Source organism: Nipponia nippon, unplaced genomic scaffold, assembly GCF_047370975.1.
Source record: "Nipponia nippon isolate SJK-2023a ecotype South Korea unplaced genomic scaffold, ASM4737097v1 scaffold_5, whole genome shotgun sequence".
NCBI classification, from domain to species: domain Eukaryota; kingdom Metazoa; phylum Chordata; class Aves; order Pelecaniformes; family Threskiornithidae; genus Nipponia; species Nipponia nippon.
The window spans coordinates 96083935-96111434 of NW_028262369.1; the positions used below are offsets into that span (position 1 = coordinate 96083935).

Sequence of the window (27500 nt, forward strand, 5' to 3'; positions counted from 1 at the left end):
GTGAAATAACCTGTTATATAAAAATAATAATAAACTTAAAAATAGAAGAACAGAGGCATCTCAAATCTGACTTACCTTCCATTAACCGTGATCCTGTCTTTTTATTGTTTTTCACTGCCTTTTATCTCCTACAGCATTTAGTTATTTAACTGGAGAAAAAATATCAAATTATTGATCTATAAATTTTGTATATGCAATTTAACTGTAGTGCCTAAAATGGTTTAGGAAAGGAATTACAATGTGTATGTATTCAAAATATGCTAGGCTGATAATCCATATATCCCCAAACACAAGAGAGAGACTAATAATTGTGAATCATGTTAGAAGGGGCTGTCTTTATGTTAATCAGAATGAAATGCATGTGTTTTGTTCCACAAGGTTGCAGACTCTTGCCTTGCAGTGATCACAAAAAATAATGCAAAAACATTCATGCTCTCATTTTCATATCTACCTCTGTGTTTTTTTTTTTTGTTTTTTTTTTTAAAGTTGGCAAGCATCAAAAGTATTTTTCAAAGTCCAAGGCATTTATTCTGTTACACGTCTCTCTGGTCTGTGTGCTGCAAGCCCTCTCTGTATTTAATATATGCAGATGCATTTTGTAAAACTGTATCGGCTTGGAAAAACTTGACTGAAAAACAGAGTGATTTGGGGGTTTACTCCAATTGGAAAGGGTGGGGGAAGAGGGATAGCTTAAAGGGGAAAAGCCTGGTAGGAGATTAATTAAAGGTCCGATAGAGAAAAATCTCTAGGAAAAAAACAAACCCAATAAAGTACTTGGAGATCTGTTTTCTGAATGATGGGCATGCATATTGCCATTACTGTTAATGAGGGCTGTGTGTGCACATGCGCAGCTGTCAGAGAATATGAAACCCTTAATGTACGGCTCACTTTGATTTTATATTCATAAGAGTCTTTAGTTCAACTAAAGCTTTTCAAGACCCAGCATCAGATATAATGAGGTTAAATACATCTCACAAGATCCTTCCCTTCTCGGTTATTTAGAGATGCAGTGCAGTTAAACACACAACGTAAAGAAATGCATTACCTGAAAGTTCACTCTTGGCAGCTCACTTTCTTCTCCTTTCAAAGCACATGGAAACTAGATGAAGAACATCATCTCTCAAGTTTAAGTTCCTGTTGCACAGTCTCTGCAGTGCTAAGAGGAGAAAAACAATAAAGAATTTCTTACTGTTCAGCTTCAGTTTCTGTGATGCTTATGGAAGCACCAGCACTTGAACATGCCTTTCAGGTGGTTCGCCATCCACCTGTTCTGTCCTCTTGGAAAGGAGATGCAGTGCCTTAAGCGGATGCAGTCAGTTGACAGGGCACAGCCTGGCATGCCCTTTGTGTCTCTTCTTATGCGCCTTATTCTGCAGTCGAATGTTTAATACCTATCCGCTGCCATTATCACTTTCTCTTCCTGATAATCCACCATCATACTGGTCATCTGGGGCTAAATATAGCCTTCCTCCCCCTTATCGCTACTTTTCGTTGCCCTTTGATGTACGCTTTGGCTGAGCAGACACTATTGTATTCTGAAGAACATTATCAGGACACCATGATCTCATCCCTCGTGTTGTCTTCTGCTCTCATCCTCTCTGCTAGTGGCCAAGTCAGGGTGATTTGAAATCTTTTGGTGGCCCGGTGGGGAGGTTTTTGATAGTAAAAATAACAGGTAACCGGTAATAAACTTGCGAATTAACAGTTTGAAAACATGTTCAGAAGAGACTGTCTACTAAAGCATTAATATTCATGAGTGAGAAATTAATGTCCCTTTCTGCTATTTGAACTATTATTAATTCTTATTATGATTTTGAGAGCCATTATACACATTGATAGACTAATGAACAATCATTCATAGAGGGATTTTAAGACAGTTTATTCTTAGGAAGAAAATGCTAGCTCTCTAAGCCATGCTTCGCACTATTTCAAAACCCTAATTCTTGTTGCTTGCTTTACTGCACATCAGGGTGATTTCTACCTAATCCAACTGTCTAAAGTAATCTACGATTTCCAATCAATCTTCTCTTTATTTGGCCTTTACTGCCATAGTATCTACAAATCTGTATTCTTACCAACTCTACTTAAAAAACGTCTATAAACAACAATTAGGTGTTTTCAGTGGTTTTGGAGCTCTTCTCTATGTTAACAGTCCTGAAGCAAAGTAAAAAAATCTCTTTTCTTCACTATCATTTCCACTGCAGCTTATTCTTTGGCTACTTTGTGCTAATTACTCGGCCTGGTCAGTACTGAGCTGCTAGAAATCTTCCCTTCTTCTTCTTCAGGTTGTTGTGAAAAAGAGGCTCTTGTATCTCTGTCTTTCCTGTCTATTCTTCAAAAATGGGAATTATTAGCATGCCATGGACTCCTTAAGCTGATGCTGTTTTAAAGATGATGTGAAAAAATCCATAGCAAGCTTAGTATTACTTTTCCTGGATGATGCCATTTTAATTAACATCTTTATTATGTGCATGGGAACAAAATTTTACAGTACTGTGTATTAGGCAAAGTGCTTGCTCTCCACCTTCAATTTCCCCTATAAATAACTTTAGATATGGCCATAATATTAGAACAATTTAGATATGACCAGAATATTAGAAGATAATTCAGGGCATTATAGAATCTCAGAATTCTGCTTGCCAGGCTGAAGCTGGATAATTACTGTCTATATAGCTTATATCAGAGAATTTATAAATGATAAATGGAAGGCCACAAGACCCCTGACCTAATACTAATTTTGTTTCTTAGGATTTGGAAAGCAGTTTTTTGCAAGGACTTTGTCTAGTATATTACTGGCAAGTCATTTTGTGGTATTTTGGATGAAATATGCACTTCTAAAGTGTGCCCAAATGCTGCTATGAAGTCAGGTTCAGCCACACTTAAATTACTTAGCACCGCAAATAGTTCTATTGATTTTCTGGAAGATCAACAGACGTGGTTCAACAGATTGTCTGCAAGTAAAATTGTGCTTCATGTGAGTAAGGTGGTAGAAGTGCCAATAACTAAACCACTTAATCACCTTATTTACAGAATTCAACCCGCATGGCCATACAAACTTATGCCAGAACTTCAGCCACTGAAACAAAAAAAAAATCTACCCCCAAAATCTGTTAAGAAATATTAGCAGGTAAATGTGTTAGTTGATTATAAATTTTTATTTTAATTTAATTAGTTTTCTTCAAAGGTCACAGGCAGAAGGCACAGAAAAAAAAGAAATTTGTCTGCTACAGTCTTCTGTGCAATGGTGGCTGATATCCACATCATAGGAAATATTCAAATACCGAGTAGTCCTTCCAGATCTTTTCAGCTGGACAAAGCTGTATAGACTGTGCATCTGTACAGACAGTGCATCTGTCCAACTGCAGTTACAACAAAACCCCGCTGATATTCCACAAAGGAAAATTCCACCCAGTTCCCAAAGCTGTAACATCTGTCTCTGGTTTGGAAGGCTTGAGTTCAGGTCTTTGATTTTCTCTGCAACAGGTTGGAAAGATTACTACATTGGAAAGATTTTTTCAATGAGATCTAGTGATTATGCCTTCATTTCAGTTCCTTATCTCTAATATGATTTTAATAGGTGTCACGTAAGTACTGTAGATAAATAGGTGATTTATTGTTTAAAACGCACACACAGAGACAGATGTGTGTATATGTATAGAGAGTCTAAATAGGAATCCTTTTGCCAGAATTATGATTCTTCCGCAGTTTTCTGAATGACGGTATCTGTTACTGCTATGGGCTTCCCACTTAAGGCAGATGAACACAGGAATGAGATTAATAAAAATATAGAGGTGCAAAATCTGACTTGCAGGCTTTCAAGTGGAATCCACAACCTAATATCTCATGATATCTCAGGCCTCAGTATGAGGAACAGAAAACATGGGATCCACGTCAGCTACCGAGTCCCTGGAGAAGGGACAGCATTTGTAGGGCACTGGATCTAGTTAGCACACGTGGCTTAGGTCCTGGCAATCCCCCACAGGATCAAGCCTCTCTAGACACTTAGGCAAAGTAATCCCCCACCTCTGGAGCTCAAGCTTTTCAGCCCTAGAAGAAAAGGAAGTGTTTCCCTGCACAGGGAGGAGGAGAGCCATAGGCACCTAAAGTTCTTCGAAGGCCACAATCATAACATCTAATTAGCTTATACACCTTCAGGGATAGATGGCAGCTGAATAAGGTTTTTCAGAATTATAACGGTGAATTTCAGTGCCTAGCCACTACCTAAGGTCCACATTAGATACTCATAATTTTTGTTTTTTCAAGATCTGGATTTCTTTTTTTTTATTGCTCTGATAGACCATTAACACATTTTTAACTGATTTCACACATATCTTTTTGATATATCAATTAAGGTCTCCTGGTGCATGCTAAGCAGAATTCACAATGTCATTCCTACCAATCCCATAATGTTATGTGTTACCCTACTATATGGAAACTGAAGATGGTTATTTATTGTCTTGCACATGATAGAGTTTCATAACTTTTTTGGTTATTGAAAGATGTTAGATATAAAATTTATTACAGTTTTGCTGGTATAAGACACTGGTCTTTACTGGTTTTGTCTGACAAATTCTATGATGATAACATAGCAGAGCAATAAACTCTTATGAGAGTGATAGACTTTTTTTAAACCCACAAAAGCTAACAGTGCTACCTGTAGTTGTCAGTCCTGTCCATGTTGGTCAGTTCTTTTCATCTCCAGGATGGCTGGCATCCGTAAAAAGGTTTTCTCTGAGCTTGGACTCTAGTCTTGCTTCAGAAAGGCCCCCTAAGAACACACTGCCTGCACAGTTTGATACAACGTGTTGCAGAAACTCACATTTATCTGGGCAGTGGTCACGCTTCGGTCTTCAGCAGGCCATAGCAAAGTTTGCACTGAATAATGCAACTTTTGAGGAGTTTGCACAGAAGCTGTCTGCAGCGAAATGCAGCAAAAAACTGTGTCATGAGGCAATAAACAAGTCTAGTCATCAATACATAATCACGATCGAAGAACAGAGCTACATTGGTTGAAAACATAGCGTAGCAAGGACCTGCTCTGAACTACTATGCAGTGTTATGAAAATAGTAGCTGGGAAACAGAAAGGAAGTAAATACATTCATTTATTCTGACAGTCATAACATCCTTGTATCATCTTGGTGGAAAGTTACAAAAGATGTCTAAAGAGATTTTCAAAAGACATCTAAAGAAACCTCACTCAAGGCTTACAAAGAACAAGGCTCAAGGCCAACTCGTCTTGGAAAGACAAGTCAGCATATTGCACTGTAAGAAATCCATGACAGTCTCTTAACATCATCACGTAATAGGTTCCTGAGAAACCAAATCTTATCAGTTTCTGGCATTATGCAAATTTCTGTCATAATCTCAATCTGTGGGCTTCAAGTCCTAATCAAACTGCCTTCAGATTCACAGTTGGCGAGCCTCCTATTGAAATCGTTTTCCTATCCTCCATTTACTTGTCCAAGGAAGTTTTGGGGCTTGGCATGGCATCAGAAAGCCTCAAATTCATGTGAACACGGTGATTTGTAAACAAATCCAAGGTCACCACAATATATCTCTCATAATAAATCATAATCAATACCTTTTTGGCCAAATCTAAATATCAGAAAGCAGAAGAAATCCATAAACTAAACATGAGCAGAACAAAAAATGTGTAGAAACAATAAGTATTCAAAAGTTGAGGTGCAACTCTTTAAAAGATTTCTTAAAAAAAGTAAAGATTTTGTTAGTAGCATAATCTCAGGGATATGCATCCATATAAATACACGAATATGTGTATGGTATATCTGTAGACGTATGTATTCTCCCAAGCGCAATAATACTAACAATAATAATAATAACAGCTTATTCAGAAAGTGGTACTCGGTATTTTCGGTAGAGATTGAGAACTATTAAATCCATTTTAGAAAGCTTTTTGAAATCTTATGTGGAAAGTTGTGTGAAATTCTGATTCAAGAATGATTAACTGATATTGGAATAGAAAAAAAACCCTCACATTTTAGAAGAGATGCTAAGATGATACAGGACACAGAGACACTAGAAGAGAAGGCATCTAACCTATGGGTGTTAACAAAATACAGACAAAAAGCGTGTGTGATCTTCCTCAGCGAAACCAATAAGTAAAAAAAAATGGACGAGAACGTGCAGTTTAAACTAAAGAACTGTATTCCACAAGAGAGATGTATAAACTGGCTACAAATATATTTAAGCTGTAACATTCCCAGCCGTTATAGTTACCATATTCTAGCACAGTCTCCACTCAAATTCGAGGCAGTAAAAAAGCATACCTTCACTGAAGATGTAAATGGAGGCTATCATATTTGTAATAGCAGCAAACTGGTAACTAAAGAGGTTCATTCCAGGCTCTTTGTTCCCAGGAGGTGTCAAGGAACAATATGCCCCAGTAACCTCCTAGTTCTCTTTCAGTGACCTTTCCTTCACAGTTGCAAACTGTTTCTGCTCAACAGCATTTTTAAATAGATCTTCCCAGGTCTGGAAGCAACTGTTTTATGAGAGGAAAAAAAAAAAAAAATTGGAGGGCATGTCTATGAATAGATCTTTTCTTTTGAGGTAGAGAATAGCCCAACATGTTCAGACATAAAAGGCATTGAAAAGAAAATTAGTGGGTAAAACATTTCTTCTTATTTTTTTTCACTTAGAAAGTTTTAGCTAAGTTGTTGGAAGGGAAATGAAAAGAAAATCTACACCTGAAGGTTTATCTCCTCTGTAGGGCTTTGCTCTCTGAAGGAAGCCCAGGTCACACCTGTCCATAGGGAACCTGATTCTAGATTGACTGCTTTTTTTTTTTTCTTAAACATGAACATCTGCCTTTAAAATGAGATATGTTGTGATATTTATTAATCCTTTTCTTCTGTTAGCACACAATTCTGTTGGGCTACAAAGAGCACTTCATAAAACTCTTAGATGTGCACTGAAATAATATTTTAGCTAGTTTTTTTTCACCCCATGAACTTTACCTAACACAATGTTCGAGTGACACCATCAAATCAGTTAGAAGAGGAAAAGAGGAAAATCTGACACAGTGATGAAAATTGCCTTAATATTAAAGGAACAGAAAAACTGTATAATTTGGTCTTATAAATATGGTGGAGGCTTTATAATTATCATCAAAGGAAATGAAAAAGTTTTAAAAGAATTTGTACTTGGATTTTGCTGTCATGCAAAAGTTTGAGCAGGAGGGACATATTCTCTCCCAGCTTAGTCTTTTTTGTTATTATAGTTATAATATTTTTAGCACAGTGGAAATTTTATTGCGGATGCCTGGCCTGTCTCTTAACTCATGCTAATTATATTCATAATTAAATGTTAAACAACAATTGACTAGGCCAACTGGCTTGCACAGGTGTTTGTGATATGAACGGTTTAATGCTTACACAATAAATTATTGGATCCAAAGCTGCAGTAATCCGCTCAGCGAGAACCTTTTTCAAGAACTTTGCTGTATGTGGTAGGTCCAGCGTAGTGCTTTGAAACCAGAACTTGCAAATAGCACTTACTAGACAGGATTATGTCAAAACTGTGGCTTGTCCTCAATTGCACGAGCACTAACAAGGCTAAAAGTTTTTTTCTGGGCTCTCACCTGCCATGGGACACAGGTGCTTAGAGCGTTAATGCTTATGGGGACCTGGAGGAGTCATTGGATGCTTGGTGGAAATGTCATCTGGGAAGCAGCGTGCCTCACTTCAATTTGCAAAAAAGTTGTTTATATTTGTAACTGGTAGCCAGATTAATTGCTCAGGCTCCCGTAACTCTGTTAGCTTTACACCAACTGCCAGTTGACAGAGTGTGGAATGAAAAACTTGCAAACGGAAAAAGACATGGGTTTCACTTTGCTCCTCTTCTACTTACACTATTTTCCATGCCCAGAAAGTATCTGTTTAATTTAAATTTAATCTGTGGTTAAGAGAATCTTTCATAGGGGAAAGAAAGGGCAGAAGCAAGAAGCAAGCCAACTTGAGAGTTCATATGTGGGTTAGCATGAGAGAAACTCATAGAGAAAATTGAGCAGGAGAGAATGGTGAAAGAGAAGACAAAGAGAAACTGAGAAATCCAAGCAACAACACTGGGCAGAAAAGAAGGAAGAAAAAGAGAGAGTAGGAGCTGTTTAGTGACTGTGACAAGATCTCTGTAACCTGGAGTGTTTGCGGGAGGCAGGGGGAGAGGAACTTCTCATGAAGGTTATCCGGAGCTCTTGACAAAGTGAGAATTGGCACTCTAGGTTTGAGGGGAAAAATGTTTCATCAAGCTTGTGAGTGAAGCTTCCACTCGGGGAAAGTAATAACAGGAGGAGAAGCAGCCAATAATGCCCCAGTTACACAATTTCAGAGGTGCAAAAATGGAAGGGGGGGGGGGGGCGGAGAACGGGAAGAGAAGACCAGGAAGGAAGGGAAAAAGAGAACCTTCTTCAAGAACAAGAGAAGGGGATGCTGAAAGTCATCACTCCACTGCTGTGCTGTCTTCCTCTGTCCGTACGGCTTACTTTCTACAAGTTGCTACCTTCCCCAAATAAGAGTAATACCACACATCTCTGTGTAGCGGCACGTTGGATCTGAACTAGCAAAGAACAGGCATGATAATGTCTTGGTGGCAAAAGATGACAATTGAGTTGTTCTCTGGTCCTTACCACATGCAAGACCTGGACTACTACAGCTGTAGTATTCCGAGTAGGCACTAACTTTATTGATTGCTTTTATGCATCCTAAATTCTTCAAGCATCTTTGGCCCCTGGTAAATTTAAGCTGTGTTCACTTTTACCAGTCCTTCAAGGGACTACTACTTCCCTCAGGGCTCTCCAGCACCAGCGTGCTTTGACCACACTGCCCGAGTGCTCCTGACGTTAGACTCTTCATTCAGAAATTTCTCCACCAGATAGTGCAACTTTGTGGGTCCTCAAGTTCTGGCAGGTAAAACCAGCCATAAAACGTGCCTTAATATAGACCATTACCTTGCAGTTTTATAAAATATTCTTTTATACTGATGAAAACTGTACATAGCACCATAGCGTCACGGAAGGCTCTTTGTAACTTCAGACAAGACTCCTGATAATAATGTATTAAATGAGCTAGAAGAAAATGCATGACTTTAGTCTTTACACTTAGGACCATGTCAAACCTTTGGGTGAGAGTCTGGTAGAAGTTAAATTAAGTGATACAGACCCTGCTTTAACTGTACCTTTATCACCTGAGAGAAGTAATCGGTCAGAAAGGAGTTACTACAGCTCATTTTTTTCTGGAAATGTTTAGAAATGGTCTGAAAAGAGCATGGAGAAGGAAACAAGAAATTAAATGTTCTAAAAATTCCACAAAGTAGGCAAGCACAGAATTAAGTCATGAATGGTCAAAAAAATATCCTCATGGTTTACCATAACAGCACACACACAGGGTTAGAAAAGAAAAACTCCATGTTGCTAAAAGACATGATAAAACACAATAATATGACTAGAATAACAATACTACTATCCACAGAATACTCACTGAATTTCACAGAATTTCAGAGAAAAGTTAAGTCACAGGTTGAAATCAGGCACAGATTTGCCATGGTGGAAGTCAAAGGTCTCTTTCCCTGAAAGCATCGCCTTGCGGCATCGCTTGACACAGGCCTGGCTTCCCAACAAACATCAGCGTTCTGAGCAGGTCTGGATCTGCCATGGGAAGTGCGATTATAAACTGAAATACTTCAAAAAAAGTAATGATGTCTAAATGTGAGGGTAGGCTGGTTTCTTACCAAGCCTGGGCCAGAGTTCAAAGTTAGTAGGATTTATAATGTCTCTTGAGGGACACAAATTGTGAAAAAGTAGTGCTGGAAAACTGGGTAATGTGGCTACGGAAAAGCATCTTTAGCAGCTGTCCAGATTACAGCTAAACAGAGAAATCAAGTAAAGTAAGAAATAGTGTGGGAAGGGAAGAAATTAGTAGTGCTGCACATCCTCCTCCTAAACGGGTGTCAGGGAGTGAGCAGCCCCCAGGCAACCTATTGCACAAGAAACTCATTGAACAAAACTTTTACTTTTAAGGATGCTTCCTCGGATGCAGAAATATTTCTGCAATCTGCTGCCTTGTGCTTGTAATACACGTCTTGAATTTGAAATGCCCACAATTTTAAAATAAAATGCAATTTGTCTTGCTTCCCGAAGAGTCAAACTGCTCCCTTTGACTCCCTTCTATATAAAATTTATTAGCCTGTTAACCCGTTTGACTAGCGTTACATTTTGGCCAAAGCACTAATGCTTTAATTGCCTGGGAAGGTAGTATATCACACAGATAATCTCACTAAGATCAGGAGCACAGTCTAATTCACCGACAGCTCATGGTCTGACTCATTCACTGTTAAACACTTTTGAGTGATAGTGTTGCACTGGGTGAAAAAAAATTGCAAGCCAGGCACAAAACCTCTTCACCTAGGTTTGCTTAGATGTTTAGAAAATCAAACTATGTATTAATCACTCATACAAAAAGTAAGATCTGAAGCAACAAGAAAGGTGGGACTCTCAAATGTTTTAGAAACCTAAAACGTAACTGAGAACTGAAGATTGTATGAAATACCTGGTGTTTGTAACTCATTGTCGGGAGAGCCCTAGGAAACAAGGGAAATATTTTCCAGGCTGGCACTGCTACAGTGTCACATAAAGGGTAATAGCTGCACACATAGAGAAAGCGTGAGGTGAGCAGTGACTGGGACTAAAACCCAACCTAAATTGCACTGTGTATCTTCTCCCCACACTCCTACAGGTGACACTGAAGTAAAGAGGGACAGGGAGGAAATCGCCCTGGTACCTACACGGGGTGCCTACCCGTAAGGAGGGCAAAGGAAGTGAGCGCAGTTACAACGACTTCCTTCCCTTTTCCTTTCTTCTTTCTTCTTTCTTCTTTCTTCTTTCTTCTTTCTTCTTTCTTCTTTCTTCTTTCTTCTTTCTTCTTTCTTCTTTCTTCTTTTCTTTTTTCCTTCTTCTTTTTTCCTTTTTCTTTTCTTTTTCTTATTTTCTTTTTCTTATTTTCTTTTTCTTATTTTCTTTTTCTTATTTTCTTTTTCTTATTTTCTTTTTCTTATTTTCTTTTTTTCCTTTTCCTTTTCCTTTTCCTTTTCCTTTTCCTTTTCCTTTTCCTTTTCCTTTCTTTTTCTCCTTTTCCAACAGAAAAAAAAAAAAAAAAAAAAAAAAACGAAAAACAGGAGAATTGGGAAGGGTTGCCTGGCAGGCAGGCTTATATATGCTTCTGCAGCTCCAGCCCCGGGCTATCAAGTGCCACTTCTAGAACAGCCTTTTCCTTGGCTCATGTTTTATTTGCATCTGTATGTTCACATGCAGCCAGAACTAACCTACGCTCTGCAGCTGAGGTCATTGCTTGTTTTTCTTTACACCACAGATCACGGCACCTGATGAGGCTACGTTTCCACTTGCAAGCTAAGTGTATTAACATTTTGAAAAAAATTAGCTTGCTGTGTGGATATAAATCCTCCGCAGAGAAGTATCAAAACTGTGATGAGAGTAACCACTTTAGGAGACGTTAGTAGAATTTGATCCAAGATATGTGTTTTTGCTTTGAAGCGGTAGCTGTCCTTTAGTTCAGATGGTATTTGTGAATCGTTGCCTCAAAAAAGGGGTCTTTTGGCACATGCTTTAGGCTGATGACAGGCAAAATGAAGTAGATTCTGTCTCAGAAATCTCCAAAAATAATCTTAGGTTTGACATAACACACCATGTCATGAAGTGATACAAGCCACATAAGCACAAAGCAGGCTTTAAATTTAAAGAAGAATAATCCTATTTTCAGATATGATACGTTCCATCAATTTGGATAACAAATATCTGATGCAGAATATAGGCAGTAGGCTGTCAGTGCTGACATCCCTTAAAACCTGCAATTCCTGGTAGTTAGTGACTGTGGCAGCCTGCTTTCTACCTCTGCTATCTGATAGTTGCTCAGACCATAGACACACACACATACACGCAGATCAAGTGTGCCCACGTGCACTAAAGATTTCTATCTGGAAATAAAGATCTGTTTTTCTACTGTCTTTAACCCCTCAGCACCAGTGATCTAGAGTTCCCGATGCTAAAGAGTGATGCAAAATGCATTAATGCTTAGCACTGGGAAATCCCAACTCCTGGTGCCAAGAGGTTCATAAATATAGTAATGAAACCTCTTGACTCAAAGTGAGCACTATTTAACCGAACAAGCATGAACAGCCTTTAGGAGATTTTGCAGCTGGATTTGTTCCACTGTGTCAGAGCTGAACCTCCATGATAGTAGTTTTAAAAACTGTGCATGGCTAAAACCCAGAGTTTAAGGAAGCCAGGCAGACAAAAATTAAAAAAAAAAAATTCCGTGGAAAGGCAGAGTAAATACACCACTGTGTCACATACCAGAAAAATGGGCACCACGAGTCCCAAAGTATGAACTCAGTGACAGATGTCAAGGTCTTTGGGAAGTGTCCACCAAGCTTTATTTTGCACATGTTCTTGAACAACTAAAACAAGTACTTTGTGTGATAATTTACTAGCAAATCAGTATCAATAAATCAGAATCATGTAAGCAGTCATGTTTATTATATTCTTGTTGCTTAATATTCATGATAGTAATTTATTTTTATAGTACAGTTTCACTGTTATCTCCTCCATTGCTGTAACTTTGAGTCAAGCAAGCTGCACAAGTAGAAGGTCAGGTAACCCTTTGAAGGCTGTAAAAGTTCATTCACTTGGAATTTGCTTGGTTAGTTTTTTTTGAAAATGCTTTACTGGCTCCTTAAAATATTTATACTATAATTCCTAACCTAGCATTATTTATTTAACAAATATCACCGCAAAATGAGAGTTGCAAAGCAGTATATGGATACCAACTCTATAAATGAAGAATTCAAAATTTTTAGAACTGCGCAATTGAAAATGGTCATGAAATCTGGTGTTAAGGTCTGTATTTTAACTGAAACTCATACTTTTCTTTTTAAAAATTTAAGGCACACACTTATTTAAGACTTCCTAATATCTTGCAATGGCAAGAATGAAATGGCAATGATAGAAACAGGAGGTTTTATCCGTGGGACATGCAGAGTGCAACCAACTATAACTTCTACCTGTCACACCTGCTGAAACACCCTGTTAGTGACTTAGTGAGTCCAGAGTACCTTAAGACCCAATCTTTAATAGTGCATTTTAACAATGTTCAATAGATTTAACTAAGTAACCCTTGTTTCTTCTTCTCATGTACTTTTTAGTAGAAAACAGGATGTTAGCTGTGCTAGTTGAGATACAAGGACTCATACCTTTCTTTTAGTGCAGTCATAAAGCATGATTAGGTTTAATGAGAAACAGCACAAATTCAGAGATGATGTAGCTGTCGAGATCTTCTGCATTGCATGCAAATCAGAAATCAGCAGAACAATTCTTAATTCTCTTTGGGTTGTTTTTGTTAATATTTGTCTGTGTTGCTGATCTGCCTTACCATTTCATCTCAGACGGAGTTTATGTGGTGGAAGAAACATTCAATATGTAAAACTCTTCCGGTTAAAGACAGTCTATAACTATACAATAGCCTTATTGGTATGTCCCCTTGTCTTTCATTTAAGGATGAGCTTTTGATTAAGCTATATTGGTTACTACACATAATCAATTGTTTCTCATCTAGGAACATATTTTTCATTAGACAGGAGGTGGAGGCCACAAAAAAAAAAATTGCTGATCAGATGAATGAAGTATAAACCTACCTCATCACAAAGATAACATCTAAAAATGTTTCAGGTTTATTTATGGCAATCAAAAAATATGACTAGGCTTCAAGAAATGATGAAGATAAGCAGACATAAAAGACATTTTTATTCTAAGTGTAAACTATCATTAAATGTATTTAGATTTACACCCTATAATTATTATGATTGTAGCAATTAATCAATCAACTGATTAACATATAGGGTCAGCAGGACACAGTGATCTTATCTTGAAGCTTGAATTAATTAATTATTCCTTACTCTACATTATTATTTTCTACTTGTGTATGTTTTCTCAGAGTGTCCCTATTGACAAAATATATCTTTTTTTTTTTTTTCTATGATGCATTGAGTCAAGCACGGGAAGTTACTGACGTACATTTACTAATTTGCCATCAGAATTTCAAATTAATTAAAATATTTTTAAAGCATTGCATAATTTTTAACTACTTGTTATATTCTAATTAGCTAGGTTCAATTAAATTGTTTTCAACATAGCAACTTAAGAGCTCTCATCTCTTCAAGTGGAGTCAAATTCAGCGGGTGTATATTGTTGCAATGATATAATTCTGTGTTCATTATACCACAAGCCAGCGAAGTCTTTCTGAGCAGTGTATTTGTTTACTGTCTGTGGCAGCGTGAGGATTTTCCAGTTCCACAGGCAATCTTGCTGTCAGGAGGTCTTTCTGAAATTCAGCTACATTTTAATTTGCTTTATGCAAAAGCGTTACTTCCAATACCCTCGTCTTTGTGCTGAACGTTTCCTCGGTCTCCTTGCAGCAGAATTTGAGTCACATTGGAGTCACTAACAAAACTCTTGCTGGCTCCAGAGGAGACGCCGTCTTATCCTTCATGTTTGCTTCCTTCAGGTGTTAGTAGCTCACTGCTATTCCTCTGGCATCTTCAGTCATGATTTAACCAAGCTCCTTTTCATCTCATCATATACGTTGTTGCTCCTAACACAGTATTCAAGGTTGTTTGGGTTTTTTTACTTAGTTTTAGGGTTTGGGGCTGTGTGAGTACCGTGACCATTTTCAGTGTCTTTCTCATAATAATGGGCTCCAGAACTGGACAGGACCCATCAGTCAAGGAGAGGTGACCCTGCTTCCCTCCCCACCATAACGAGGGATGCCACTGTAAATATCGTGCCAGATTTTACTGCCCTGCACGTCCTATTGCACCATCGCTTTGTCTGATTTCCTTCCCTTTATCAGTCCCATGTTTGCTTGACATTCCTGGTTCTTAAGAACTTGGGTTAGGGATTTTAATTTTTTTTTGCTTTTTCTATCTTATGTTTTCTTATCTTTTTCTTTCATTCCATAGTTGTTAGTTTAAAGCAAGCCTAGTAAACCCTGATGTTGTTGAAGCAAGACATAAGTGCTCTGTCACCACCTAATTCAATGGCTTGTACCAAAAAACATTTCGATGGTCTGCGCCTGTAAGCCCACATTTCTGTTCCACTATCACCCACTGACCAGCACTTTGCTTGTGCTTTGATAAAGAATATTCAATAGACTTTATACGCATCTGCCTCTTCTCACATGCTGCCCTGAGGACCACAAAACGGCCACCAAGGCTGCGGGCATGATGTGTCTGGGGCTCTTTTAGCCACTCAAGCTTCTCTCCACTGCCATGGGTACAAAAGCATACAAGTCTTCCCTTAGCCTCCGTTGTGACCATCAGTCCCACACATCTTAGATGCCCTAGACCATCTTTTCCTTTTGCTTTTTTTTCTCATAACGCAGGGCTCAAACACTCCCCAACACTGTAATCCTCCTTGTTTCCCATATTGGCAGTTGCATCAAAGCAGCCCAAAACAACAAGTTTAAGTTTAGAAGAAATGCCGTAGGCCTCCAGACACCCCACTTTCAGGCAGGAGAGGGACAGGGACCTCTTTTTATACCTCCAAAGAAGCAGCAGTGGCCTTTGGGAAAGCCTTTCCAGGGTGTCTGTCTCACCTCTCCTGTCCTGCTGGGCCTTTCTTCCTCCTCCTCCTCCTCCTGCCATGCCCCCCGTGCAAACACACACATTGCAGTTCTCCTCTCCGTATGTGCTTTTACCTCCCTTTTTTTTCAGTCTTTAACACCCTACCACAGTGAGGCCATGTCCTGATTCAGGCTGTTGGGCTCTACCATTACCTATATAATCAAAAATAAAAGAGATGCTAAAAATCCAGCTGCTGGTCTCTCACTGAGCTCTCAGAGAAGTTCATATTCTAGCCTCTGTTGTTTTCTGATTGTTTTTTTATTTTGTTTTGTTTTTTTCTAAATGCTAGTGTAGGAGATAGCAGTAATGGTAGTAGGTTTGGGGGCCCTGAACAGAAAGGGTAGGAGAAGCAGTTATCATCAAGCTTTTGCTTTGAAATGTAAACTTAGCAAAGACTTCCCTGATGAAGTATACATATGGAACTACAAAATGCCACTTTTTATCCATTTGTTTTCCTGACCATAACCACGTTTTCACACTGTCAGCATTTTCATTAGAAGCTCTTTTTGTCAGAGGTTTATAACGAGAATGTAAAGATTTGCTATGGGCTAAATCTCAATCCAAGAGCAAGTGTTTATACCAATTCTGAAAACAATCAGCTTGCCCATTTGTAGTTATGCATGTGTTCATCATCTGTTACTGCTTGTCCAATGCTCTGCAACTTCTGGAAGGAAAAAGAGACATCTGGAGGAAAAAAAAATGTTATCCTGCAGATAGCATACTGTATGTTCTCCTCAGTTATTGAATAAGGTACTACATAAATGCAGGCTTTTCAGTTGATACAAATATTTTTTGCTTAAGCTTGTCAAATTTACTGCAGAGAATATTTTAACGGATGGTTTAGACTGGTCTCCTTTTGTGCATTACTTACATGGAAGTTGCGTTAAAAATTCACTGGAAATTATTCACCTAATGAACTGAGCCACTTTTATGATGCCAGGCACGATGAATTCTATGAAAATGTTTTAGCTTATCCTCTGGACCTGAGGGTTAACAGGGTTTTCCTGTCTGTCACTTCCACTGTGTACCAGTCATTAAGTCCCACGATGTTCTGGGACTAAGTTAAATTTAAGCGACAATTTACTGTCTTTACCCTTGTCTGGCTATGCTGGTTTGAACAAGAACAAAAAGGTACAGACCCACAATGTGGGCATGTACCGTGACATAAAGACAAATTTGCACGCAAAATAAAGTGAGGACCAGCCTCACAAAATTATTTGTTTCGGTAAGTCTTACCTGTCCCCAGCATGCCTCAATATAAAGTTTATCTGGATAAACTTCAGAAATAGGTAAAGATAAGCCAGGTGCTAATCCTAAAGTTGCCTCAATTTTAACATAAAAGTGCCTGAGGTCGGTTGTAGAGCATATCAGGAAGGTTTGTAATACTTAGTATTTACACACAATACTCAGTGTTGTAAGTATTTACTTTATAATATTATTAAAGTGATACTTATAACCCAAGTCTCTTTATGGACTAGTTTATACATTAGCACCAGAGTGAATGAGCGCTTTCCCTGCTGGAAAGCAATGGGTGGGTTGAGGTATTGGTTGCTACCATGTCCTGCAGAAAAGGACATGACCACCTAAGCCCAGGAGAGACGCAGAGGCTGTGAAGGAAGCCCAGAGAGAGACGTGTACGTCTCCAGCAGAATCTGGGACAGGATTTTCTTCGTGGCTTCTCTGCTGTTGGTGGCCGTGTGTGTATTTACAGTCTTGGGTCAGTTCAGGCTGCTGGCTGCACTTATGCTGAAGCTGCTGAATCTTTCTCAATGCATTGCCCAGGGTCTCTCAGCATCTCACTGAGGGTCGAGGGTGCCATCACGGTTGCTGCGAACACAAAAATTAAGCGCTATAACACCCATCATGTAGTAAATAGCGTAAAACCTGGGCGTTTTTTGTTTTTTTAAAACCTTGGTCTATTCAACAAAAAAAAAAAAAAGAAATCCTTCAGAGGCTTACCCCTACCCCAGGATTCCTCAGACTGGAAACCCTGCCACAGAACCACGCTGCAAGTGGATTTTCCCACGGCTGCCCATCAGTGCCGTTCCCCGGTCCTGCAGGAGCCGTGTTACTTCCCAACGGCCCCGCCGTGCCGCGGCAGAGCCCAGCTGTGCCCGCAGCCTGCGATGCCTGCGCCGGCCAGCCCAGCTGGGGCTGCCGCGCCGCTGCCAGCGCAGACGACGCCTCTAAGTTTACCCAGTAAACCTCAGGATAAAAAAAATTGTGGCCCTCATTAGAGTTTCTCAATAGACCACAGTAAAAATTAATTGAGTCGCTCCATCCTAGATACGGGTACATCTCTGACCGCAGCAGGGTGTTGCACCAAAGTGGCTGCATTCTTTTCTAAGCAGCTATAGTTAAAGCAGTTTGAAAAGTGCGTATAGACCAGCCTGTAAAGCCATTAGGGAATTTATTTTTTACTTTGGCAAATAATTCATGAACAGTTATAACTCGTTGACAAATCATTGTGCAAACAATGAAAAGAGTTTTTCAGGATGGTCATGAGCACACATCTGGTATGAATGTTCTCAGAAATACTTCTCCATGCTGGCATGCACAGCCCTTTTGTCTTTGGGAGATTTTAAGTGAATAAAAATGCTCACCTGAATATTTGTGAACGTTCAGGCATATCAACAGATCTTCCTTAAAAAAAAAAAAAGAAAGAAAAAAAAAATCATAATAATTCTTTCGGTTTTGGCTTTATTCACCCAACTCTGCTTTCATCCAGGAAGCTTTAAGAACCTAATTAATTATGAGCTAATTAACTAAGCTTTGCAAAGTCATTGTGAAATCGCTAGCATTAGTATAAATATTTCATAGCGAGTAAACTGAGGCATGCAGATTAACTTGTGTAAATCAGGTACCAAAGCACGCAGTGACAGCAGCAGCCCTCTCATTTCCATTCCCTCACTTGACAAACATTTTTGCTATACTTTCCTCCTCTTTCTAAGCTTCACATCTATCTAGTAAGGGTTAAAACAAGATTTAAAATCCTATATGAAATCTGTGCAAATATGTGTTCTGCATAAATCTGGGCCACAAAATTAATATACTTGTATACATTTTCCCCATCTGCTATATTGCTGACACATCCAGCTTGTGGCCCAGAATGTTTTAGGGAAGAAAGGGCCATCTCTATGTTTAGTGCAATAGTTCAAGTGGAGTTATAGACTTATTGGTGCACTCAAGCGTCCACACTAAACATAGAAAGCAGCTTGGGGTACTTAGGAACTTTTCTTCAAAAATGCCAAATCGCTGGATCTCGGTGAGGAAAGGAGGTGCAGCAATTTAGTTTAGGTTTGGGGTTTTTTTAATATGAGGAATTAAGTTGCATATTTAGTGAAGAAATACGTTTCCCTTTGTACTCTTTTATACTTGTCAGCTATTATAAGATATGTGTGTGTGTGTGTGTGTATGTGTATACATAACACTTATAAATTTTCCATTAAAAGAAAACCAAAAAGCCTTCAGCTAAGGCTAAGGTCATCTCAAACCAATGTAGGAGTAATTTTAGGGACTGTGACCTGGGAGAGGCAGCTCTTTTCTAGTTTGTGACCGCAGACTGCCTTACCCCAGCTGTGTGCCTGTAATATATTTTCCTACATCAGGAGGTAAAGGAGGTGTTCACTTGAAGACAACGCGCTGGAGAAATAATGTAGGAATGCTTTGTCCAGAAGCTTAGAGGCTTTACTGGGAGCTATATTGCATGTTAGGAGACTGTGTAGCCTGTCCGGTGCGAGGCTGCCGCACTGCACTCCCCTGGTGCACCAGCCTGCCTCTTCTACAAATGCAATCAGAGTGTGTTTTCCAGGAGGTTGGTTACATATCCTTAGGAGGAATGTTGGCTTTTTTTATTCTTTAATTCATTCACCATACCAGATTTTTTTTTTTTTTTTTTGCATTGTTTGGCTGTAGAAGCCCAATATTCTGTGCAATTTTTAATTTCCTGGAATTCCCTTTTCCCAATGAAAAAGAAAAAAAAAGCAGTATATTAGCGCTTTTTTTGTGGCTTTTATTAACACTCTACTGGATGTTTGTGCATAATTACACCTTGGATATTGTGGCATGTCTATCTTGTGAGTTTATGGACAAAAAGCTGAGGTCTAGCTGAGCCAGCTCCAAGTCATAACTTCAGAAGAATCAGTGTGGCAGCTTTAAGTCACCAAAGGACTCCTCTACGCATGGGGATTCTCCTGTGGTTTTAAGGTCATTTCTTACTTGCACAGCCATGTAGTTTTACTGTGACTTCTGGGAACTGGCAAAAGATCAGAAAATCTATGTATGCGTCCTGTTTCTTGATCAGTTTGTGCCCTGTGAGCTATGTAGTATGTTCTTTGTCATAAATAATAATGCATCTGCTTGCTTATAAAATGCTGTTCATTGCATACCCATCATTCCTTCATAAACACATTTACTGTACTGGTGGTGGAAACAGCAGGGTTAACTATATCACATGCAAAAAAAACCCATGGCAAACTTACCCGACTAAATCTTTTTTTGTTATTGCTGATGGTGGTGCAATAATTAGACATAACTAGGGAACCATGTAGCAGTGTGGAGGCAGAAATGAGAGGCTTTTTCAGAAAGAATGACTAGAACTGTTACAAAGAATAATTTATCAATAGAAATATAAATAATATTTTGTATTCAAAATACAAAATATTGGGACTGGAGTTCTGGAAGTATAGACGGGGTAGATTTCAATAATATCAAAGTTAGATAACACAAATCAACTTTCTTTTTCAGAACAGACCTGCTTAGGTGCATAGATAGTCTCATCTTTTCTACAACAGACTGATCTTAAGCTCTATCATAAGTCAAATAGAAACTGAAACACTTGAAAAAAAATGCCATGGAAGTTACATGTATTCTGTGATTTTATTTTTTTATCTGTATGAACAAATAACACCGGCATTACAATAGGGTGGGTAGCGGGGTTGGATTACTCTTCCTATTTTTAAGCTGTCCATTTAGCTTTCATGTTCATTATGTCAAAAGTGCCAAAATTACCCTGTGAGGTGCACCATGCAATGGCATGACTGGGTGAGCTCCTGCATTTCAGTCCACAATAACCAGTTACTCAGTCATCTCTATTGATACAGCAATACTGTCTTCCACCAGACAGATACCTCAATAGTTGTCTTCTCCACACATAAGGCCTCCCCACATAGAGGCAACGCATCATATATTTATTTGACTTCTTTGGTTTTTGCTGGTGACTCATGCTGACTGCATGATGGTGCTTTTGCAGGCAGCAGGAGAATTATTTTATCATTTTCTGTGGTAATTCCCATGTCCAGTAAAATGCAAAAGGTGTAAAATTCTTCACCTTACCCACATGCCAGATAATAGATTTATTGCTACTGAATAAAGCTTTCACTCTGCAATTTTTTTTAACTTGGAGCATGAGACATATTTGAGGGAAAGAGAAAGACTGGCAAGCAGAGAGGAATGTGAAACAAGGGAGGTGGATGGAATGAGAATTGGGAGAATTAGGGAGAGATTTGTGCAAAGACAGCCAAGAGATTTAGGTGCAAATAAGTGATTTGCCCACTTTGCATTATGAGACTTGCATGACGGTTGCATACACGAATCCTAGGTGTATTTTTGCAGGGCTCTTTGTTAAGCAACACAGGCAGGTCTGAAAGAGTCCCTCTCGTGGAGGACAGTGCCAAGCCCCATGAAGTCCAGGAGGTGATTTATTTCAGCTCATCACCAGGTCTTCACGATGAATGACCATATCAAACTGCATTTCCAATAGATGCCATCCTGGACAGGAGATAACTTATAAGCACACACCAAAACATCTAGAGGGAAACCTCCTAGCCATACTGTCAGGCTCTAGGAAGCCAGGGAGGTCCCACAGCTCGCTGTCATTGCTGCTCTTCCCAATGATAATAATCAGTTCATTTCTTCCCACATGAGTAGGAGATCTCTGTCCCATTGATTGACAGGGAGCCTTTTTAGATATGCATGGGGTCCATGCTGCTCTTAAATCTCCACTGCAGATGTCCCCAAGTTTGAAATTGGTGGATGCCATATTGCAGAAATAATATTTTCTCTTTCTTTTTCTCCCTTTGCTATGCCTTAATCTACTTACAGTAAAAGGCACTGAACTGAAATGAGAAAGATCTATACAGAGCTCAGTTGCTGTTATTCCACTCGTGCAGAAATCAGCACAGGATGGCTTTTTCCACCTTTTCATACTTTATTTCACAGCCTAGAGCAAGGACAGCTCAGCTCTGCTCCATGTTCTCTTCCCTTTGGTTCCGTCCCGTTTCCAGCTTCCCAACCTATATCCCCTTTAAAATGCAAAAAATAACACAGGGAAATTATCACTATTTTGAACAGCCTTAAGTTGCTTTTACTTGCTTTAATAGGAGGAGCATACAGAGCAGCTGCTTCCTTTACCTCTGTGTATGACTCTAGGTATACCTCCATCATTATTTTATCACTTGTCATATATTCATTGTGAAGATCAGGGAGGAAACAGGCATTTATATACTCGCTTCATCCTTCCTTGTGTCCCTTTTGTACGTCTCTTCCTCACACACTGCTTACAGAGATGATGCCACAGAAACAGAGGCACACCGTAACTGGGATTGCACTTCATGCATTGTTCCAAGGAGAAGAACAGAACGAGCATTTCCAACGAGGACACAATAAATCTTTTGCTATGCTCTCATTTATAGCATGCATGGTGCAAAAGCAGGTTAGATAAGCATCCAGTGATGTGACTTTATTCTTTTTCTGTTTGTCCTTTACACTTGCAGTTTGTAATTGGAAAGAGGTGAAGAATATACACCCAAAATAGAGGGAGAAAGCCAGGTGCACAGGTTCATGTGCCATCTCAAAGAGGGAGGGAGCTTAAATTGCAGCCAACTGAGAAATTTAGGTGCACAAACTTAAAACTAATAGTAAACTATCCACATACAATTTTTTGGCAAAGCCAAGACCCCCTCCATTTGTCCAGAGTCGTATAGTGTGTGAATGGCTTTGCACGGGAAATGATTCTGAACTTTGCAAATAGCTTTTATTATAGCTCCTCTGTGACACTGCTAGAAAACAGATTAGATCATAGCTCATTTCTCTTTTATTATTCTGACAGTGATTTCATTTGTTCAGAACTTCCATTTTGCCTTTAATATCTCATATGCGGTCACATTTTGGGAGCTTTAGGATGTGTTGGTTCTGTGTTCAGTGCTACATGTCTCTCACCTTAGCCAACTCATTACAGAGAAGCATCCTCCCTAAATAACAAATATTAACAAACACGTATGAACTTCAGATGATACAATTCCCAGTTCATTTCCTGGGCTATATCACTGCCAGGGAAGGATCAAATAAGGAGCCTGCCTTATCCCTAAAATAAGGCATGCTAGTGTGGGAAAAGTCCTTTGTTTTATACCTATAAGGGGGAAAATATATTAAACCCTGACCATGCAAAGAATAGAGCTGAGAGTCCTCAGCTAGAACTGCAAAAATAAAAGTGTTTGATAGTCCAAAATAAGCACTTCAGCCAGCCATTCTCTTCTGCAATACATTACGCGTCTGCCCTTTAAAGTCAACTGCATCAGAGCATTTGTACGGCACTGTTAATGTGCTCTCAAAATGAACGTGGCTGGCCCCAGCTGAGTCCATTTTAAGACTTGTTTGGTTTTTTTCACCAACATAAAGTCACTGTCCCATGGTTCTTTTCCTCCCACCTATATGATGCTGCCAGAGAGGCCTGACCCGGGATTAAGTCCTTCCCACTGGTCTCCAAACATTACAGCGACCCTTTTATACTATCTGTCATTGGGATTGCCTGGAACAGACTTCAGCCTGCTCTAAAGTTATGTTGGGCAACCATCCAGCAGAAAGCTGTTCATTAGAAAAGCCTAAAGGTCATTTTTGCACATATAATATCTTTCTAACCTAGTCTATGGACAGTAATTAAAGATTTAAGCCTAAAAAACCCAGCTAAAACTGAATGCAGTATAAATAAATACCAATAACCTGCAACAAAAAAAACCCAACATTGTACAGGTCTAGCTAGGATCATACAGTTAACTAATTTTTTGGAAGTACTATCAAAGAAAAAAGCTCTATAATTTTATTTCATACACGTTCAACTGTGACATTATGACGCCTTTTTTTTTTTGTCTTACGTCTGGATCCTTTACCTACAAAAGCCAGCTGAGGGTTTGTTGTTTTTTTTTTCCTTTGGATCACAGAAAGATTTATTTCTGTGACTGCAGATATTTTAAAATATATTTTAAATGTTTTCTATTATTCTCTCCTTCTGCTCTCCACACATGTTAAAATTCGTTCATAGCAAGGGTCTGTAAAAGAAGCTGGAAACAGTTATGTCCTTTTTCTGGGGCTTGTTTTCTTTGTGAGCCTGCAAGTACATTGCATTTGTGTGTGTGTGTGTGTATTTGTGTGTGTGTGTGTGTACGTGCATAGGCTTAGTCCTCAGGTGGAACTGTGGTTCCTGTGCTTTCGTTCTCGAAGCTGTTATTCTGGAAGGGAATGGAGGCAGCTGTGTTTACAGCTCAAGTCTTGGCATACATTTACCAGAATCTATTATTCATATCGTTCAGTATCAGGGAGAGATCTCAGGCCACCTGTCTATCTGACAAATTCACCCTTTTGTGAGCTTTCTGTTCATAGCAAATTATGTTCACATTGATGAATTGAGTTTTTATGAGCATTGCTAACTAACATTCTCACAGAAGGCCAGGGGCAATAGACTGCAAGTGTTTCTGGTCCACAAGTAAATGTTAAAAAGAAAAAACTGCCAGTATTTAAAGACAATTTGCCATGGAGGGATAGTTAAAATATTTGGCAAAGCCTTGATATTTATAAATTCAAGAATGTCCATAAATTATTACAAATAGTATACTTGTAACAAATAAAAAATAATAATAATTCTGTACTGCCCCCTGTGATTGTGAAGGGCTCTTTAGTATTCTGTGTATTAACAGGTAGCCAGTGATCAAATCTTTTAACAAATTCTTACTGGGGCTTAACACAAGGTAGGAACCATTTAGTTTTGCAAAGGGAATCTTGCCTTGAAAATCGCGCAGTAAAATCAGTGGGACAAAGCTAAGTAAACACAAAACGATGATTTACCTGTTTTTTTCAGCATGCCGCTGGTTCCTATCCAACATGAGCCACCAGCCATGGGAGCAGCTGTACCCTATAGATCAAAAGATCTGTAGTTATAGATCAAAATATTTCCATAACAAGAGATTTTTGTCAAGATGTTCTGGGACAACATTCCCTATGTGCACTCAAATTCTTCATGCCCCTTTCCCAACCCTTTGGTAGTGGAAGACAACATCAACAATGGAGCACAACCCACCTCTGAAAGCAAAAGCTAGTGAGCTAGATTACAAACCTGCAGATACAGTCAATCTCTAAATAAATAAATGCTCAGCTACTTCAGGTAAATATATTTACTAAAATACGATCCATCTAGTGCCATTTAACATGCATTAGAGCACCTGAGACACTGCATGAAGTGTCCCAGAAGCTCCTCACGTCTTGGCGCGGCTGGAGGATAGTGTGGATACAACAGGGTAACTCTCTGATGTGATTAGCTGCCAGCATCTAAGTGACTGAATCCCACCACAACTACCATAAGGATGCTCTTAGGAGCCCACAAAAAGGGGATGGCAATACGTGACATTTTAGTGAGAGACCTGATGCTAATAGCCGTATCATGAGATCAAATTTCCAAAGGGGAAAAATAAAACAAAAAGGAAAACAGAAAAGCTTTTCGAAGAGAAAAACAGTTTCAAGGAAAAAACGATGCTTAAGGGTCCTTCCTTAAGACACAGAGGAGCAAAACAGGTCGAACTGAAGAAGCCACCTGGCCGTGAGCACTGTCTCCATCAGGACCACCTTCACCCCATCCCCAGGGGAGGGGTGCCAGAACGGGGACCCGCATCCCTGTCGGGATATGGCATCCCTTCACACCCGCACCAGTGCTGCCTCTCGCCCGCTCCGCTCCTCTAGCTGAAAGTGTGGCAGCCCTGCCTGTTGTTTTGATAGGTGCGAATGGAGCGGCTGCCCCTCGTGAGCTATATCTGCCGTTTCCAAATCTGTACCGCCGGAGAAACAGGTTGCACAGCGTGGCCTGCTGATCTGCGCCTGCCTGGCCAGTAGCTTGGACATAAGGAGCACTGCTGTTACCGTCTTCCGAAGTTTCGAGTCGAGGCAGAGGGTGATAAATGCGGTGGGTTGCTTTCAGTGTATCAGTCAAACCGCCAGTTTGGGAGACCTTTTCCGTTAGGAGCCTTTGGATTTTAATTTCACATGTGCCAATCAGGTTGTCAAGCGCTTTGGTAGACCACCATTTTGTCAACTGGAAGCGCAGCATGAGTTTAAGTATAGCTGAAAGCCTGTTCAAGCTGGCCATTCCTTAATGGCAGAACATTGTTCTGCTTTTCCTATTTTAACCCGTGCGTGTGCTAGGTATCTTCAGCAGCGTCAAACAAATTTGTACAACTGGTGATTAGTTGCCCAAAGAGCATAATATATGTATTATTAATTATAGAAGGTAAGTTTGGCTAATTGTTATTTCTATACAGTAGCACTGCACGATGATACATTTTAACAATCTATAAATAATTGATAATTTTTTTTCTTTCATCTTCCTTCCTAGTTTGCATAAAACTAATGACTTGGTGTTACTCACTTCAAAATATTCCACTGCTCCTATGAAAATTAAACTAACACTGTAACCTTAGCAAATAAGGAGATTTTTCTTCTTATTGTAGGTTACAAAAAAAAAAAAAAGAGGAAATATAACACTTCCTTGTATCAAAAATCCGAGTCTGTGAAATCCAAAAGAAAATAATGCATAATATAAAAAAGTTAGTAATAAGTGGACTACTAAAATAAATAGATTTGACTTTTAAAGGAACAAAAAAAATTCAGGAAAGTTGTGGTTTTACTTTATTCTTTAAGTCTTTAGAATGGTCAGAAGCGGTATTTTTTAAGCTTTAAACAGGATAAGACTATGACACACACACAAAAAGATAGATCAAGGAAGCCTTCAGTGTGAAGTGGTAGTATTTTCAATACTTATCAAATAACTGCATGCATAATCCCATAAATCAGGTTAGCTGAAGACTCAAAATTCTTCTTAAATGAGGTGTTTGGGTATAGTTTCTGGCTGCTTTGTTAATATGATTACAGTACCTTGCTGGTTCCTTGAAATGAAGGATTTGCCGCAGCAAAAGTACAGTCTTTTTCTGAGTTCTCTGTTATTTCTACAAATCCACAATCTGTCAGTCTACAGCGTTATTGCACTGAGGCTTACTCTCTAATTTTCAGTGCAACTGAATACATTCCCAGAGTTATTGATGACACTATAATTTCACATTTATTTGGTGTGGACTGTGTTGTCTAAAAAAAAAAAAAAAAAGAAAAAGACCCACAAACTAAGTATTGTCTACAATATCAATATGTTGTCGTTTAAACCTACATAGATACTTACATATGCTTCATTATAATAATAATAAAAAAACAGGTTGTAAGGACTGCCTCTGTGACCTTTTTTCTCATTTTAACCCTACTGATATGTCACCCATGGCAACCTTAAACCGATTTTAATAGAGTCTATCCTATTATTCATTTAAATTGAGGTGTAAGAGCACTTAGACCAGAGAAATTTGCATTCAGCAAATGGGGATTTGATGAGCAAAAATGATAAGATATATGTTGTATAACATGCCCTATTTTGCCAGCAAATAAACAGCTCTTGAAATTGATAAACTTCAGAATATTTTATCTTCAGATG

At 39.0% G+C, this 27500-nt stretch overlaps 1 protein-coding gene across 8 annotated transcripts in view; it reads left to right on the forward strand.

The window, feature by feature from the left end:
- ARHGAP15 (Rho GTPase activating protein 15) overlaps positions 1 to 27500 on the forward strand; it is a 331375-nt gene that overhangs the window by 269827 nt on the left and 34048 nt on the right. The gene's annotated exons all lie outside the window — the stretch shown is intronic.